A 19716-nucleotide genomic window follows, 5' to 3' on the forward strand; every position below is an offset into this window, starting at 1 on the left:
ATACACATCAGTGTATACATGTCAATCCCAATCGACCAATTCAGCAAACCACCATCCCCACCCCACCACGGTTTTCCCCCCTTGGTGTCCATATGTTTGTTCTCTACATCTGTGTCTCAACTTCTGCCCTGCAAACCAGTTCATCTGTACCATTTTTCTAGGTTCCACATACATGCGTTAATATACGATATTTGTTTTTCTCTTTCTGACTTACTTCACTCCGTATGACAGTTTCTAGATCCATCCACGTCTCAACAAATGACTCAATTTCGTTCCTTTTTATGGCTGAGTAATATTCCATTGTATATATGTACCACATCTTCTTTATCCATTCGTCTGTCGATGGGCATTTAGGCTGCTTCCATGACCTGGCTATTGTAAATAGTGCTGCAATGAACATTGGGGTGCATGACTCTTTTTGAATTACGGTTTTCTCTGGGTATATGCCCACTAGTGGGATTGCTGGATCATATGGTAATTCTATTTTTAGTTTTTTAAGGAACCTCCATACTGTTCTCCATAGTGGCTGTATCAATTTACATTCCCACCAGCAGTGCAAGAGGGTTCCCTTTTCTCCACACCCTCTCCAACATTTGTTGTTTGTAGATTTTCTGATGATGCCCATTCTAACTGGTGTGAGGTGATACCTCATTGTAGTTTTGATTTGCATTTCTCTAATAATTAGTGAGGTTGAGCAGCTTTTCATGTGCTTCTTGGCCATCTGTATGTCTTCTTTGGCGAAATGTCTATTTAGGTCTTCTGCCCATTTTTAGATTGGGTTGTTTGTTTTTTAATGTTGACCTGCATGAGCTGTTTATATATTTTGGAGATTAATCCTTTGTCTGTTGATTCGTTTGCAAATATTTTCTCCCATTCTAAGGGTTGTCTTTTTGTCTTGTTTATGGTTTCCTTTGCTGTGCAAAAGCTTTGAAGTTTCATTAGGTCCCATTTGTTTATTTTTGTTTTTATTTCCATTACTTTAGGAGGTGGATCAAAAAAGATCTTGCTGTGATTTATGTCAAAGAGTGTTCTTCCTATGTTTTCCTCTAAGAGTTTTATAGTGTCCGGTCTTACATTTAGGTCTTTAATCCATTTTGAGTTTATTTTTGTGTATGGTGTTAGGGAGTGTTCTAATTTCATTCTTTTACATGTAGCTGTCCAGTTTTCCCAGCACCACTTATTGAAGAGACTGTCTTTTCTCCATTGTATATCCTTGCCTCCTTTGTCATAGATAAGTTGACCATAGGTGCTTGGGTTTATCTCTGGGCTTTCTATCCTGTTCCATTGATCTATGTTTCTGTTTTTGTGCCAGTACCATATTGTCTTGATTACTGTAGCTTTGTAGTATAGTCTGAAGTCAGGGAGTCTGATTCCTCCATCTCCGTTTTTTTCCCTCAAGACTGCTTTGGCTATTCGGGGTCTTTTGTGCCTCCATACAAATTTTAAGATTTTTTGTTCTAGTTCTGTAAAAAATGCCATTGGTAATTTGATAGGGATTGCATTGAATCTTTAGATTGCTTTGGGTAGTATAGTCATTTTCACAATGTTGATTCTTCCAATCCAAGAACATGGTATATCTCTCCATCTGTTGGTATCATCTTTAATTTCTTTCATCAGTGTCTTATAGTTTTCTGCATACAGGTCTTTTGTCTCCCTAGGTAGGTTTACTCCTAGGTATTTTATTCTTTTTGTTGCAATGGTAAATGGGAGTGTTTCCTTAATTCTCTTTCAGATTTTTCATCATTAGTGTATAAGAATGCAAGAGATTTCTGTGCATTAATTTTGTATCCTGCAACTTTACCAAATTCATTGATTAGCTCTAGTAGTTTTCTGGTGGCATTTTTAGGATCCTCTATGTATAGTATCAGTGACAAACAGTGACAGTTTTACTTCTTCTTTTCCGATTTGGATTCCTTTTATTTCTTTTTCTTCTCAGATTGCCGTGGCTAGGACTTCCAAAACTATGTTGAGTAATAGTGGTTCGAGTGGACATCCTTGTCTTGTTCCTGATCTTAGAGGAAATGTTTTCAGTTTTTCACCATTGAGAATGATGTTTGCTGTGGGTTTGTCATATATGGCCTTTATTATGTTGAGGTAGGTTCCCTCTATGCCCACTTTCTGGAGAGGTTTTATCATAAATGGATGTTGAATTTTGTCAAAAGCTTTTTCTGCATCTATTGAGATGATCATATGGTTTTTATTCTTCAATTTGTTAATATGGTGTATCACATTGATCGTTTTGCATATATTGAAGAATGCTTGCATCCCTGGGATAAATCCCACTTGATCATGGGGTATGATCCTTTTAATGTGTTGTTGGATTCTGTTTGCTAGTATTTTGTTGAGGATTTTTGCATCTATATTCATCAGTGATATTGGTCTGTAATTTTCTTTTTTTGTAGTATCTTTGTCTGGTTTTGGTATCAGGGTGACGGTGGCCTCATAGAATGAGTTTGGGAGTGTTTCTTCCTCTGGAATTTTTTGGAAGAGTTTGAGAAGGAAGGGTGTTAGCGCTTCTCTAAATGTTTGATAGAATTCACCTGTGAAGGCATCTGGTGCTGGACTTTTGTTTGTTGGAAGATTTTTAATCACTGGTTCAATTTCATTACTTGTGATTGGTCTGTTCATATTTTCTATTTCTTCCTGGTTCGGTCTTGGAAGGTTATACGTTTTGAAGAATTTGTCCATTTCTTCCAGGTTGTCCATTTTATTGGCATAGAGTTGCTTGTAGTAGTGTCTTAGGATGCTTTCTATTTCTGCAGTGTTTGTTGTAACTTCTCCTTTTTCATTTCTAATTTTATTGATTTGAGTCCTCTGCCTCTTTTTCTTGATGAGTCTGGCTAATGGTTTATCAATTTTGTTTATCTTCTCAAAGAACCAGCTTTTAGTTTTATTGATCTTTGCTATTTTCTTTGTTTCTGTTTCATTTATTTGTGCTCTGATCGTCATGATTTCTTTCCTTCTGCTACTTTGGGTTTTGTTTGCTCTTCTTTCTCTAGTTCCTTTAGGTGTATGGTTAGATTGTTTATTTGAGATTTTTCTTGTTTCTTGAGGTAGGCTTGTATAGCTATAAACGTCCCTCTTAGAACTGCTTTTGCTGCATCCATGGGTTTTAGATTGTCGTGTTTTCATTGTCATTTGTCTCTAGGTAGTTTTTGATTTCCTATTTGATTTCTTCAGTGATCTCTTGGTTATTTAGTAACGTATTGTTTAGCCTCCATGTGTTTGTGTTTTTTACTTTTTTTCCCTGTAATTCATTTCTAATCTCATAGCATTGTGGTCAGAAAAGATGCTTGATATGATTTCAGTTTTCTTAAATTTACTGAGGCTTGATTTGTGACCCAAGATGTGATCTATCCTGGAGAATATTCTGTGCACACCTGAGAAGAAAGTGTAATCTGCTGTTTTTGGAAGGAATGTCCTATAAATATCAATTAAATCTATCTGGTCTATTGTGTCATTTAAAGCTTCTGTTTTGTTATTTATTTTCATTTTGGATGATCTGTCCATTGGTGTAAGTGAGGGGTTAAAGTCCCCCACTATTATTGTGTTACTGTTGATTTCCTCTTTTATAGCTGTTAGTGGTTGCCATATGTATTGAGGTGCTCCCATGTTGTGTGCATATATATTTATAATTGTTATATCTTCTTCTTGGATTGATCCCTTGATCATTATGTAGTGTCCTTCCTTGTCTCTTGTAACATTCTTTATTTTAAAGTCTATTTTATCTGATATGAGTATAGCTACTCCAGCTTTCTTTTGATTTCCATTTGCATGGAATATCTTTTTCCATCCCCTCATATTCAGTCTGTATGTGTCCCTAGGTCTGAAGTGGGTCTCTTGTAGACAGCATATATATGGGTCTTGTTTTTGTATCCGTTCAGCAAGCCTGTGTCTTTTGGTTGGAGCATTTAATCCACTCATGTTTAAGGTAATTATTGATATGTATGTTCCTATGACCATTTTCTTAATTGTTTTGGGTTGTTTTTGTAGGTCCTTTTCTTCTCTTGTGTTCCCCACTTAGAGAAGTTCCTTTAGCATTTGTTGTAGAGCTGGTTTGGTGGTGCTGAATTCTCTTAGCTTTTGCTTGTCTGTAAGGCTTTTGATTTCTCCTTCGAATCTGAATGAGATCCTTGCCGGGTAGAGTAATCTTGGTTGTAGATTCTTCCCTTTCATCACTTTAAGTATATCATGCCACTCCCTTCTGGCTTGTAGAGTTTCTGCTGAGAAATCAGCTGTTAACCTTATGGGAGTTCCCTTGTATGTTATTTGTCGTTTTTCCCTTGCTGCTTTCAATAATTTTTCTGTGTCTTTAGTTTTTGCCAAGTTGATTACTATGTGTCTCGGCGTGTTTCTCCTTGGGTTTATCCTGTATGGGACTCTCTGCACTTCCTGGACTTGGGTGGCTATTTCCTTTCCCATGTTAGGGAAGTTTTCGACTATAATCTCTTCAAATATTTTCTCGGGTCCTTTCTCTCTCTCTTCTCCTTCTGGGACCCCTATAAAGTGAATGTTGTTGTGTTTAATGTTGTCCCAGAGGTCTCTTAGGCTGTCTTCATTTCTTTTCATTCTTTTTCCTTTATTCTGTTCCACAGCAGTGAATTCCACCATTCTGTCTTCCAGGTCACTTATCCGTTCTTCTGCCTCAGTTATTCTGCAATTGATTTCTTCTAGTGTAGTTTTCATTTCAGTTATTGTTTTGTTCATCTCTGTTTGTTTGTTCTTTATTCTTCTAGGTCTTTGTTAAACATTTCTTGCATCTTCTCGATCTTTGCCTCCATTCTTTTTCCAAGGTCCTGGATCATCTTCACTACCATTATCCTGAATTCTTTTTCTGGAAGGTTGCCTATCTCCACTTCATTTAGTTGTTTTTCTGGGGTTTTATCTTGTTCCTTCATCTGGTACATAGCCCTCTGCTTTTTCATCTTATCTATCTTTCTGTGAATGTGGTTTTTGTTCCACAGCCTGCAGGATTGTAGTTCTTCCTCTAAGTACTATTTCTGTGATGAGATTTCGATATCCAATTCTTTTGTATCAACCTCCTTTCATGGTCCTGAGAAAGTTAAGAAGTGGTTTTCATTCCAGCTTTGTCACTAACATTCTGTGTTACTTTATTTAAGTCAAATAGTTTCCCTTAACCTCTATTTTCTTCTTTGTAAAATGAAGTTTTTGAACTATTTGATCTCTAAGGTCTCCTCAAGCTCTAAAATTCTATGACTAGGAGTCTAAGCTTTGTATAAAACAGGACAATCAGGTCTAAGAGTATGAACTGTATTCCCAGTCTTCCTGTTAAACAAATTATCTTCCTGTGCAACTGAGAATTGAAATATATTGTATCATACGAATTTCCAATGCAAGTACTTTGTGAAAATTCCTAATTTGATACCACAATTAGACTTGTAATGTAAAATTATTAAGTTCAGCCATATTGCTTATAACTGTACATGGAACTTATATTGTTGCAATAAAGTGTGTTTAAATTCCATTACATTACCTTATTGTGTTCTTTAATAGCATTTACAATTTAAATAGGAAAAAGAGAAGCAAGCAGTGGAAAGAGAATTATTATAGACACTATATATTCTATTTTGATGTTTAAAAGGGATAACTAGTGAGTTTCCTATAAGCACCTCTAAATTCTTCTAAGGTCAGCATTGCAAAATTTTGTTTATGGTAAGCATGCTAACTAACAGAAGTAGAATTAGGGTTGAGACTCTTCAGAAAACATTGAATAAGATTGCATATAAAAACATCCTCTATGAGATATGATTTCTGCTTCATAAATGGGATGTTAATATTTTTTGTTTGTTTTGTTTGATATTTTTAGACATTTTAAATTTCACTTTTTAAAAACCATGCTCTTCAGTTTTAGAGACAAATATGAAAACTTGCACTTATATTTATGTGATGGAGCTAAATATGAGGAAGGTAAAATTTTTTTTTTAATTATGTGAATAGGTAATCCAGGGTAAATGGGTATATGTGTTTCCTACAGAAAACTACAGCCCTAAGTTAAGGATGCAGATGGTGCTTTTTTGATACAGGAGAAAATATGTGTAAATTATAGGCCAAATGGCCAAAGCTTTATTTAAACACATAGATCTAAGGTGCTTTTGCTTATTTGAGTATAACAAAAAAATAAGCCCACAGCTTTAAAAAGATGGGCTGAGTAAAAAGAACAAAAGACTTTGATGAAATGTCATTTTTTTCTTTGTAGTTGACTCTCTTATTTCACGTTGATTTTCTCATCATTTAAAAGCATTCATTTCTTTCAAACAACAGAATTCCAGTCTTCAGAGATACAAATGTGACACAATTAAAGAATGGGAATACCTCAGTTTCACTTAATTTTCAGTTTTATACTTTATATAGAGAAAAACATATACAAAATTTTAATTAGATATTCTCTTGTGTTGTTTACAGTAATTAAAATCAAGTTTACCACAGCAAGGAGAAAAATTACAGACTATTTCATCAATAAAAATAATAATAGATATTTATATGACTCAAGCCACATCTATAATACAAATCTCTAACATTTGATATTCTTTCTGGGGACTCGTAATTTTAGTCAATTTTTATCTAGTCACTTGAACTATGTAATACCTTCACATATTTTCCTTTCCTCTGATTGTACCTTGTAATGAACCTTCAAAACAACCAAGGATGCCCTACCACACATGTGTTTTGACAAGTGTCTAAATCTAGCATCTGGCAAAGGGCTAATTTATTGTCAGTGTGAATAAGGTATAAAAGTGAATCAGAGGGAACTTTCAGTTGCCTATGTCTGTTCAATTTCATTCAGTATGGTCACTTCCCCTCTTAGTGTGATTTGCTTCCAACAATCTTAATTTCCAGCAATTGTGTGAAGAACCATAACTACCCGCAGTTGGTAGCCATGTCTCCATGACATATCTAACTTTTTGTGTAGATGCCCCCAAATTGTGTAGCTGCCCCAGATTCTCCTATTATCAATGCAGTTGCAAAATTCTGGAGGAATGAACATTCCAGACCTGTCACTTTGTAAGATATTACTTAGTACTTGTGGAAAATGTGAGGACAATTGTTAACAGATTTCCTCTTTTATAGTACTTTTCTATTGCTGATCCTCTAGTTTAGAAATGTGACTTTATAATGTTCTGCAGAAACCAATTGGTCTCACCTTTTATTTCAGTCTTCCTTTTCAGATGAATGTCATCAGTTCCCTGTCACTCATGATATGATTCAGCCACATTGTATTATTGTTCGTGTCTAGAATATGACATATTCTTTCCCGTTGCCAGCTTATAGAATTGCATTTAACTCTGCAACTCTGGAATACTCATGTTTGTTTGACAAGCTCTTACTTATACTTTAAGCCCCAGCCTAGATGTTAGTTTTCCCCACCACCCTCTCTCTTCTCTATGATCCTAAAGCATTGGCTAGACCCTCTCTTTACGTTATTTAAAATGTTGCATTAGGATCATTTATTTATATATGTACTTCCTTGACTAAACTGAAAACACAGCTTGAGATGAAGGACCTTTTTGTTTTTCACCTTTATGCCTCCAATGCCCAAAATATTGCCTGACACATAGTAGAAATTGGATAAATGTTTGTTCTTATGAAAGTTTATCTGTTGATTAAATTGAGCATTTAGTAAACATGCAGTGCTAAGGACTAAGTTGTGTCTGCCAAAATTCATGTTTTGAATCTCTGACTCTCAGTGATGGTATTTGAAGATGCAGCCTTTGGGAGGTAATTAGGTTTAGATGAGGTCATAAGGGTGGGGTTCTTATGATGGGATAGGATTGATAGCCTTATAGGAAGAGACACCTAAATGCTTGCTCTCTTCTCACTTTATGTCATCTGAGGACACAGTGAAAAGGTGGCAGTCTGCAAGTCAGGAAGATAACCTCACCAGAGCCCAACCATTCTGGCACCCTGATCTTGAACTTCCAGGCTCCAGATCTGTGAGAAAATAATTTCCTGTTGTTCAAGCCACCCAGTCTATGGTATTTTGTTATGGCAGCCCGAGCTAATACATTTAGTGTCATCACATTTTCCTCTTAAAAAATTATCTCCTCATATTTCAATAACCAAAGTTGGCAGTCAGGAAGCATTCAAAATTCTGGGTAGCAGTAGATTATGAAACTCTACTTTTTTATTGTATAATTGAAACTGTTCACACCTACCTTTAACTTCTCTAATTTATTTTTCCCCACTTTCATAGATTTTCCTGCTATAAATCTTTACTTCAGTATAAAACATAATAGAGAATATAGTTATCCCCATATCTTGCCAATATAGATCCAGCCATTTATGTTTTTGGTATCAATGTTGTATTTTGAACGGAGGTCAGTTTTTCACAATTAAAGGAAAGGTTATTCCAAGTTTCTCTCCTGTTCCTCATAAGGAAGTCAGTGGGGTTTACTGGGTGGTTCAGTGTTCCTTGCAATTGGAAAGAAAATTCTTATTATCTTCTATGGACTATGATCTTATGCCTGAAAGATGAGGGTTGATTCACCTTTACCACATTCACTTTGTAGCACTGAAAATGTTATTAGTGGTCATAAATTTACCTAATTCTGTCTGTGTAGATTGTTTAATTAAATGACCCCCTGAGCCAGAAATTCTACAGGTTAACTATATGCTGTGTGAGAAAATATTTCTTTTTATTTGTTCTATATTTATTGCCCTTTAAATCCAATGAGGGGCCCTTTGCTCTCATATTCCACACTGCAGTGAGTAGGAGGGAATGATCAACTGTCATTTGACTCTGAAGGTCTGACTCAGCTCTTCGCATACAACTGCTCTCTTCCCAAAGTACAGACATTCGTTTTGTATTTTAAAATACAGATCTCTTTCCCCACCCCAGTTATTTCTAATATTTTCTTTACTCTCTCAGTTATTTTTTATATTTTCTTTACTCTCCCCTTGTGATATCATAGGTTTAGTAAATATCTTCCCTAAGACATTGGGAAATAATCATCCAGGAAGGGGGAAATCCCTGGAGCTATGAAATAGAACCTACACAGGAAGTGGACATGATACCCTGTTAATCACCTCAGCTGTGTCTGAAATGAGTCAGGGTGAACAGGTGGAGTCAGTCAGGTGTCAGGATTTCCTGTTTGATTCCCACATGGGTGTTTCTCTAGATTCACTGCTGCATGGCCTGTGGGTTCTGTCAACCAGAGAATTCTTGCCTAGTGTATTATAGGATACTTGCTTAAGCTTTGATCTCAAAAGCAATTAAACAAAAAACAAAAGTTGGAGCAGAGGGAAATAATATTGATTAGATTTAAAAATCCTGTCTCAATAATGATCGAACATTTATATTTTTGACGTATTGATAGGAATTCATATTCATAGGATTCTGGAGCAGAAAGGTAGACCATACTCATTAGATACTCGGGCCAATGTTTTAAAATGATATTTACCTATTTGTCAGATTATTTTGGATCCTAGGAAACAGTCCAATGTACCTGTCTCAAAGACTTACCTAAAAATATTAAAGTAATAGGAAAGTGATCACATCGAAGAAAATTCTTACAAATAAAAGAAGCAATAGCTTTAGTCTATGCCTGAAAAAGGCAATACTCTACCAGAATGGTGGTAGTCTTATTTAATAGGGCTTAGAATATCATGCTCTGAAGCCAAATTACCTGGGTTGAAAGCCAGGCCCTACCTAATATGTGATATTGGGAAAATCACTTAAACTTTGTCTTTCTCAGTTTTCTAATTTCACAATGTTGATTTTAATATACTGTGGGATGATAAAATATGTTACTATTAATAATGTTCTTAAAGTAGTATCTGGCACAGGCCAATCTATTCCTCACTGAAATCCTAAAAGATGTTGTTTTTAAAGACATAGAGTATAAATCTTTGAAATATTATACAAGTTAGCTATTGCTGCTTAACAAACATCCCAAAACTTTATAGATTAATACAACAACTATTTGTTGTTTCTTATATGTCTATAGATAGGCTGGGGATTCTGTTCATCTCTGCTGGTATCTGCTGGGCTCTGCTGGGGTCCCTACATGCATCTATGTTCAGCTGTTTAGTATGCTAGGGACTGCTTGATCTAGGAGAGGCCATCAACATGGATAATTAAACTCTGCCCCACCTGGTCTCTCATCCTCCTCCACATCTCCTGATGTGGCAGGATTTCAAAGGAGTAAGTAGAAACCTATGAGCAGTTTTTGAGGACTTTGCTTACATGAAGCCTACTGACATACTTTTGACTAAAGTGAATCACCCATCTATGCCCAGATTCAAGGAATGGGCAAATAGATCTCAACTCTTTTTAGAGAAAAGACATGGGGTGTGAATATGGGGATGGGTCAAATACTCAGATCATCAGTGCTATCAATTTTCCACACCTATATATGCCCAATACCTAGGGTTATGTTAAGGAGTACAATTCACTGCAATAATTCAATACTGTACTTTAATATTTCTCAAATTTAATTGTACTTCCCAGCCATGAACATTCATATATCAACTCTCTTAAGTCTGGAACTTTGAGAAAAAAGGAATGTAGAAAGCAAAGGAAAAATGTGTGAGGGAATGGTAAGAGTTGTAAAGCAAAGCAGTGTTTCTCTTTTTGTTCAGAAGTAAAGGGTGAAATTACCTAGGAGAAAATAATTCCTCTCATATCACTTTAACACACCATCATAATAATATATATACCAGAATCACTAAACCCAATAAAAACATAACAGTCACTTAATCATTTACGAAGACAGGCTTTTTGCATTATCCCATCTCATTAAATTTTTCAATATTGCTTTTAATAGTACCTTTGTGATTTAGAAAATTCTGACTTCTGGTGTCTCAGATGGTCCAAGGGCTACAATACTGTATTTGGTTTACCAATTACACCGATAAGTGGATAAATGGAAGCATAGACGGACTTTTTGTGGGATTCTGGAATTGTTATTTAAGTCATTTATATTTGGGTTTACTCTGCTATAACATTTTTGATGCAAAATTCCAGGAGGTTGTGGTTTTGCTGGGTATTATAAGGATGGCTTACATTTAGTTTCAATCTTTTTCCAGAATCTTTGTGCACCGTTTTCTGCTTTATTTTACTTTTTTTTAAGTTTTATATTTTTTCAGTTATTCTGATTCCACCCTCTTATTATACCTTTCCCATTGTGCTCAAGCTCACATTGCAACATCCCCTCTCTGTGGAATGTGTCAGATTTTACCATATTGACTGTGAAGCATCACCTACTTGCACAGAAACAAGGAGGAATCCCTTGGATTCTCTTTGAGCTGCACCTACAAACATATTGAGCAGGGTTATTTAGCAGCAGGTTTCAGCCTTTAATTCTCATTCAGAAGCAATAACACCACAATTGGAAGATAAAGGGTTTAATTTCTAAAGACTTGTATGACTCCTGGCCTTCTTGGCTTAGGATTCTCCCAAGACTCTCCTTGTGACTTTGAATACAACCTTCTGCAGTACTGAAGTATGCAAGAATAAAACATTTGTCTAAAAATAGACAAATATATATATGTGTAGGTACATATGTATTCACATGTATGGCTTTGAGATAAGAGAGGCAATGTTAAGATAAAATCGAAGTTTATTAAAATCCCCTTTTTGAATTAATCCAGAATGCCTCCGTTGAATTTAGACCAATCTGGAAAAAGTCAGTAGCTAAATTAGATGTATGCCCCCTTGTCTTCTCAGTATTTAAACTTAAGAAAGCAGAGTCTAGTTTCAAAACTAATGTTCCAAATGAAATCCTTTCTGTTCTCAATGAGCGTGTATTTTTACTGTAACACTGCTTTTATTGTAATGTGCTCCGATTTTGTACTCTATAACATAGTATTTTGCCCATTGAAAAATACAAAAATATTCTCATTTCTAGGCTCAGCTAGAATGTGTTTAGAGATTATATTCAAACCTGGCACACACTTAGCACTAACAGTTTCCTTTTTTCATCTGAATTCTCCTGGGAGAAATGGAAATGGCAATGGCTACAGCAGCAGTTGGAGATAATGTGCTGATGGCTGTGGGAACCGTTACAACAGTAAGTCCCTCAGCTGTAACATTTTAGTCAAAGACCATTTCTGGAGAAAAATGGGCATTTCAGGCAAGACAATTATTAGATGGGAGCTGGGTTGCATCCATTGTAAAACAAAGAAGAAAACATGCTAGTTAAATAGTGGTATGTCTTTCCTTCAGAAAACTTGACACAGTTATATTAATGTGTGCATGTGTGTGGTGTTCATACTTACAAAGAACACAAAAGAGCACATACAAACATATATCAAGAATGAATATATATATGTAAATATATATGACTCTTTCTGTGCGTCTCCCTGTGACTCTCTCTCTTCACCTGAGAAAAGGGGGAATTTAAAGTGCTTATCCCGTAGAGTTGTTGTGTGGATTAAATGAGTTAACACCTAAATTTGTGAGACTAGCTCTCAAACTGAACAATGTCTACCAGTGTCTGGTATATAGTAAGTGCTCAATAAATATTTGCTATTATAATTTTTATTATTAATGTCACTATATATATGAATCATAATGTAAAATTAAGACTTGATTCATAATTTTATAAATAATCCAATTGTACTCCTTAAGTACTAATATCACTTAAAAATTTTTAAAACAGAATTTTGCCAAACAAAACATACCAGAAAATACCTTCATATCTTGAAAAACATGTAAATAAAGGAAAAAAATTTTTCCCATGCAGCCATAATAATAATAATACCTAATTCATTGGACTAAGAGTGTTTGTTTTGTTTTTTAATCAATCTTTGTACTTCAGAGATACAGAAAAAAATATATTTTGATTCATTTCAAGTGTGTTTTCATACCTGATACTGTGTAGGCAACCATCATTCTCCTAAGTCCATTAATAAAATTAATTATAAAATTAATTGTTGTACCTGGTAGGGCCCTGCAGGGTCCTGCTAGGTTTCACTAGTCTTTTCTACCTGAAAATCTTTCCTTTGGGATTTGTGCCTATGCTTATAAGCATGCATTTGTCATTCTGTATTTGCAAAATAGCTTCACTTTACTTAGAAATTCTCTTAAAAGTTGACAGAAGTTTAAATTTTTATATTATAGACAGACAATATTATCATACTCAAAGTAATAGGTAGGTTTTTCTTAAAACTGCAGCTGTCATTTGTATATGTTCTTCCCTGTATTTATGGTTCCCACCAGTTGCTTCAGTTATCTTGTCCCTGCCGTAATAAACTGTAAGAAACTTTATGAGAAGACAGCCTCGTCTCTCATGTGTGAATAGAAAATTTTTGAAAATAGGATTTTATTTCTTACTATATTTCCCTGGAAGTACAATCAGCCCTCTGTATCAGCAAGTTCTGCATCCACAGATTCAACAAACTGTGAATCAAAAATATTTGGAAAAATAATTCCAGAAAGTTCTGAAAAGCAAAATTTGAATTTGCCATGCAACCTGCAACTATTTACATAGCATTGACATTGTATTTTCAACTATTTAAATAACATTGACATTATATTAGGTATTATAAGCAATCTAAAGATGATTTAAAGTATATGGGAGCATGTGTGTAGGTTATATGCAAATACTATGTCATTTTATATAAAGGACTTGAGCATCCTGGAATTTTGGTATCTGCGGGGGTCCTGGAATCAATCGCCCCATGGATACGGAGGGACAACTGCATGTTCCAATCACTATCTGCGAGGGTCCTGGAATCAATCCCCCCATGGATACGGAGGGACAACTGCATGTTCCAATCACTATGGCTGCATAATAAATTACTCCACACACAGTGCTCGAAGACAATCATTATACTCTGACTAGGAATTTGTACAGGCACAATAGAGATGGCTTGTGTCTCCCTGCTCCATGATGTCTAGTTCCTCAGCAGGGAAACTCAAAGACTGGGTGTGGGAAGAATCATATGAAGGCTCATTCATGTGACTGATGGGTGTTCAATGCTGGCTGACAGTAGAGGGACTCATTCCCTCTCTGTATGGGAGGTCTCTTAGGGTGTGTTAATTTGAGCTTCCTTGTAACCTAATGACTGGATTCTAAAGGTGAGTATCTGGAAAGAAAGAACAAGGTAGTGGCCAGATTACTGCTTAGGACCCAATCTTGGAAGTTAGGCAACATCCTTGTGCTGCATTCTATTTGTTAATGCAATCACAGAGACCTGCCCCATTACTAGGAAAGGGGGAATAGACTCAGGTTTTCAATAGGGGAGTGGTAAGGTTCTAGAAGAACATGCAGAATTGGAAATAGTGCTCTGGACATTTTTTGAAAATAAAATATACCAGTGAGAATGTATGTTTTTTGGGAAAATGTGACAGTAATTTTTCATAGGTAATATCAGATTCTTACTGTTTATGAAGCTAGCACCCAAGCAAGTCCAGCTTTCCTAATGTAAACATAATTCAACAAATACTAATTAAGTACTTATCAAGAATAAGACATTCTGCTACATAATTTAGGAAATACAAAGAACTCACTGCTTAAAAAAGGAAAGGCATGTACGTGAATAGCTATAATACTAACTGTTAAATTTAGGTAAGGATGGGAAAGAGGGAGATTAACAATGTCTGGGAATCTGGAGGAAGTCTTATCCTGACATGAATCTTGATGCTTCAGTACAATTGTTGGGGCAGAGAGGAGAAAAAAATTCTGTAAAAGAAAGGTGCTTGATGAAAGATAGCAAAGTGAAAAAGGTATCTTCAAGTAATGCTTGCAGGTCTGATATTATAAGTGGTGAAGAAATATTGAAAAGGGAACTAGAAGGTTTGGACTAGATCATGGAGGTCTTAATAGTCAAGGGACAAGGGAGCAACTAAAATTAGTTTTGAGAAGGAGAATGACATAATCAAAATTATGCTTTAGGAAGGATCCTCTTAAAGAACTATGCAGATAGGAGACAGGCAGAAAATGACAGGGAGGCAATTGGTAAAGTATTGTTAAACATTAGGCAAGCAGCAATGACAGCCTGGATTAGAATAAAGACATTTGGACTGGGTCCCTGAAAGAGGGTGTAAGTATAAGAAGCTTTTCCAAGGTAGGAATGACTGGGCAGGATGTATAAGTAAATTTATGAGTGTATGTTTGTATATCGATTATAATGAAGAGACAACTCCCTATTTTAAAACCTGGGACACCTGGAGGCTGGTAAGGCCAATACTAGTTAAGAGAACGGGAAGCATGAAGGGATTTGGAGAAACGAGGTCATTTTTAGGTATGTGGATTTTACAGTAAGTTTCAAGTATCACTGCATAATTGCCAGAAGATAGGTAGAAATGTGGAGCTTAGAAGAGTCTGAACTAGAAGAAAAGCAATATTAAGCAACTGTGGTCATGGATGAAATTACCTTGTGGAAGAAAAGAGAAACAGAAAAAAGGGGTCTAGAGTTGACCCTTATTGGACTCACAATGTGACATGAAAGAAGATGAAGAGAAGTCAGTAAACAGAGGATAAGAGGAGACACAGAAACCACACAGAGGATAAGAGAAAAAAGCACCTTTTTACACTGGGGAGTCAGTGGAGTCGACCTGGCAGAGATTATTCTATGAAAGGATGGAGGAGGGCTCTGCAGATTGTGTGAGGTTCCATGTCCCATTTTCCTTCCCTTAGAGCCATGATCCTCTGCCAGGAATGATTTTGCCCCTCCTCCCCAGAACATTGGGTAAACTCCGGAGATATTTTTGATTGTCATGAATGAGGGGTACTACTGGCACCTAGTGAGTACAGGCAAGGGAGGCTGGTAAGCATCCACAAAGCACAGACTACAGTCACCACAAAAAAACCGATCTGCTCCCAGATGTTCATAGCGCCAACATCGAGAAGCCTTGCTCTAGATCCTGTTGAGCACAGTGGACGATAAAAGTGAGATTTCTAACCCTTTTCAAATTAGAAAGGGAGATTCCTCAGAATGCCAAAATTTTTATGGTACCTCATAATTTTAAAAGTGGACCCAAGACACATTTTTCTTCTTTCTAGGATAAGTAGTAGCAACAGATCCTATATGTTTCCAACACTAAATGTCAGGTCTACTTAAGTATCATGTACTGGGTTATATTTACCTTGTCTAATCCAATATGGATTTTTCAGTGCACAGCTGGAAAGCTGGACTCCTGTAGGTTTGTATGTTACAGGTTAATGTTCATTTTAAATGCATTAAAAAGTTACTTAAATTAAATACATCTTAAAACCTGTTCACTAAGATCTGCGAATGAAATATATGACTTAGCAAAATGTAATTTTTTTTCAATTTTTACTCTCCAAGGCAGTTATATTTTTAGAGTAGTTAAAAAAAAGATGTTTGTGGGGAAAAAAATCCATTGTGGGAGAACCTAACATTCTGATAAGGGTGATTTTTTTTCTCCAAAATTCATATCTTAAAAATAATTTCTGACATGTGTGGTTCTTCTCTCAACGGTGAACAATTTTTTAAAGGGCGCAATATCACTCTTTTCATCTTCATATGAAGCAAACTTCTTAAATTTACTACCTACACAGTCAAATATCTTTCAGAGGATGTTGATTTATTTATGTAAAAAGCAAGATAATAACGTCGTGGCACTGGGGAATTATTTCCCTTCTGCCCTGGGCCTTTGAATCATGGGCTACATCATGCTGCTCAGCTGTTTACTCTGGACAGAGTCCAGAACAGCACAGTACTGTGGAAGATGCCAGAAAGATACACCGCCCCATAGCAGATGAAGTAAGAATTATCTTCCCTGCAAACTCAAGAGGATAACAGAGTGATTTGTACTGCAGATGATATGCAGAACATCCATCTTTAATTTTCAGTGCCGGTCAGGGGCGTTTTTAGTTCACAAGGTGGCATATTGCTCTCCTAGGAAGTGAAAGGAAGAAAGACTCTTAGAGAACACTTGTGCCCATCTTTGCTGACTGAATCTTAGCATGTTTAAGCACACAATACTGATTTCTTCAATTAGCATTGCTTAGTCATCCTTGCTGAGAGGGTCAAGGATTATGGCAAAGGAAAACAAAAACCGATTGCTTCTACCAAGGCACGTGGCACGCCTGTAATAGACCAGTGTTCTGATTGTCCTTTTAGTAGCTTCCTGATCGTTGAGACTACACAGGTGATAAAATCGATGTGCTCTTCGTGTTCTGTGGTGAGAGCAGCGGTGCACTGCCATTTCCAGAACTTGTTCTCCATTTCCACAGCCAGTATAGTTGTTGTTTGCTTTATGAGCTTCCCAGGGTTAGGGAAGTTGCCAGGTACTGCAGCTGTGCAGAAGTATGGAGTCTCATTTTACAGGAGAGACTTTCCATGGAATTTCGTGGAAATTTCATAATGGAGAAATATTTGGCACTTTGGGAAGAAAGAATTTTGTTTTTAATTTTCTGGGCAGAGCTCCCCATGACAACAAAGTGCGCATAAAACAGGGCCTATGTGGAGCTCAATTGTTCTAAGACTCAATCCTGTGAGAGGTCAGCGTAGCCATTTTACTAAGATGTATTCTTCCCAGCTGAGGTGATCTGACCAGCAATAGTGAATAAATTGTTGAGTTCACTCTTCCTTAAGTCAAATGAAAAGTAAAAAATCCAATTACTGGATTACCAAATAAATCCAAGGAGCCCACCAACCATGGCTGAGCCATACTGGATTCATTTCTGAAGGATGAATTCTAGCATTTATTTTGGACCTGAAAAATAAATCATTTAATATAAAGTCAAACAAAAAAAAAAGGAGAGATTTTTTTGGAGGTATTTATCAAGAATTAGTTGTATAAATAGTTCAGAGTACAGTGCTGTTCTGGGAAATTGCTATTTTTTGCTAGTGATTATCAAGTGCTATGAAGATTATAAATGAAGACAGTTTCGAGATTTAAGGAAAGTAACAATTTAAAAGAGATTTCTCCTGAATTTTTGGAACCTGGTTTACTTCTTGGGACTTACCACCCCTTTTGATCTTATTAGCTATGACATTAAACAAAAAATATGCTTCTGTATTGGAAACATCTTCACATTTTCCCTAAGATTTCAAGCTCACAACACACAAAGGAATAAGTTTATCCAGGCATTTGGCACATAGCATGTATTCAGTAAATGGTAGTATTTACTATTTTTCCTTGTAGAACATTGAGAACAACAGCATAAACAAGCTAGTGTTGAATAAAGCTTTTAATATGTTCATTACTAAATTAAATCCTACTGTGACTCCCATATACATATCCCTCCTTATCTCCCACTCCCAAGTAAATTTTAAAAATGACTTACTTTTTGAGGATAAAATTGGTTACTCTTAAATTGACACATAAATTGTGCATCCATCTGAAAGTATACATAGGCATAATCTTATTTTTCTCATCTTTAACACATCTGTAATTTGATGGATACTTGCTGTGATATTGCGATTTATAATAAATATATATATTTCGTCTTTGTCCATGTTTCTGCACAGACCACCTAAAACTCTGGGAATTTCCTTAGTGATAAGAGCAACAGAAGTGTCTTTTGTTATGCTAATCAGGTTACTTTTGCATCTAAGAATGGGAATTAGTTGGCAGGAAAACCAACCATGTGATTAGTGGGTTGGAACTTTCAGTCCCACCTCCCTGACCTCCTGGGAAGGAAGAGGGGCTGGAGGTTAAATCAGTGATCAATAATTCAATCAATCATGACTATGTAATGAAGCCTCCATAAAAACCTAAAAGGATGGGGTTCTGAGAGCTTCCCGGTTGGGGAACCAGAATGCTTCCATGTGCTACCAGGCCAGGCCCCCAAATCCATGAGAAGAGAAGCTCCTTTGTTCAAGACCTCACCCTTTGTATCTCTTAATCTGGTTGTTGATTTGCACCCTTTAAAATCCTTTGTAATAAACTGATAATCTAGTGAGTAAATGGGTTTTTTGAGTTCTGTGTTCTTACTCTAGTAAATTAATTAAACCCAAGGAGGAGGTCGTGGGAACCTCTGATCTAGAGTCAGTCAGTCAAAAGCACAAGTAATAACAATTGGCATCTGAAGTGGAGGACAGTCTTGTGGGACTTAGCGCTTAAACTGTGGAATCTGATGCTATCTCTGGGTAGATAGTGTCAGAACTGAGTTGAATTGTAGGACACCCAGGTGATGTAGGAGAATTGCTTGATGGTGTGGGAAAACCACATACATATACATAGGAAATTGGTACCAGAATATCGGACTTGCAATGTTTGCTAATATTATTTGAGGGAAGTTCATAAGATTATTTCCAATATAAAATTTTGCCAGAATTCCTGAAGTTGGAGTCTAAAACACCCAAGAGTACCCATGATAAAGCCAGAAATGGAAAAGCTGGAGAAAGACAAAGGGCAGAAATTTGAAGCAAACCAATGATGATAAGTAAGACAATCTTTACCTCTTTAATATGCCTTGAATCAACAATCTTGTTAATTGCAGCTAATTTCAGGATTATTATTAAAGAGATCACCAATTGGAAGATACCTGGGAAAGATATAGTTGTAAAGTCAGCAATTCTCCCCTGTCCTACTGTAAAACACAGCATTCCCTAATAGCCATAGAGGTAAGATCCAACAGTCCATTGTAAAGTGGTTGTTTAAAATTAAAAAATCATTTTCTCCTTTAATTATTTACTGTTATTTATTATTGGGATCCACTAGCTTCTATGTACTATGCTGGACATTGGGAATATAAAGATATGTTAGAATTCCTACCCTCAAGAATTCGTGCTCTTCTCAGGGAGATAAAAACGTCAACAAATTGGCAAAAATTGTAT

Source organism: Eubalaena glacialis, chromosome 1 (genome assembly GCF_028564815.1).
Source record: "Eubalaena glacialis isolate mEubGla1 chromosome 1, mEubGla1.1.hap2.+ XY, whole genome shotgun sequence".
Taxonomy (NCBI): Eukaryota; Metazoa; Chordata; class Mammalia; order Artiodactyla; family Balaenidae; genus Eubalaena; species Eubalaena glacialis.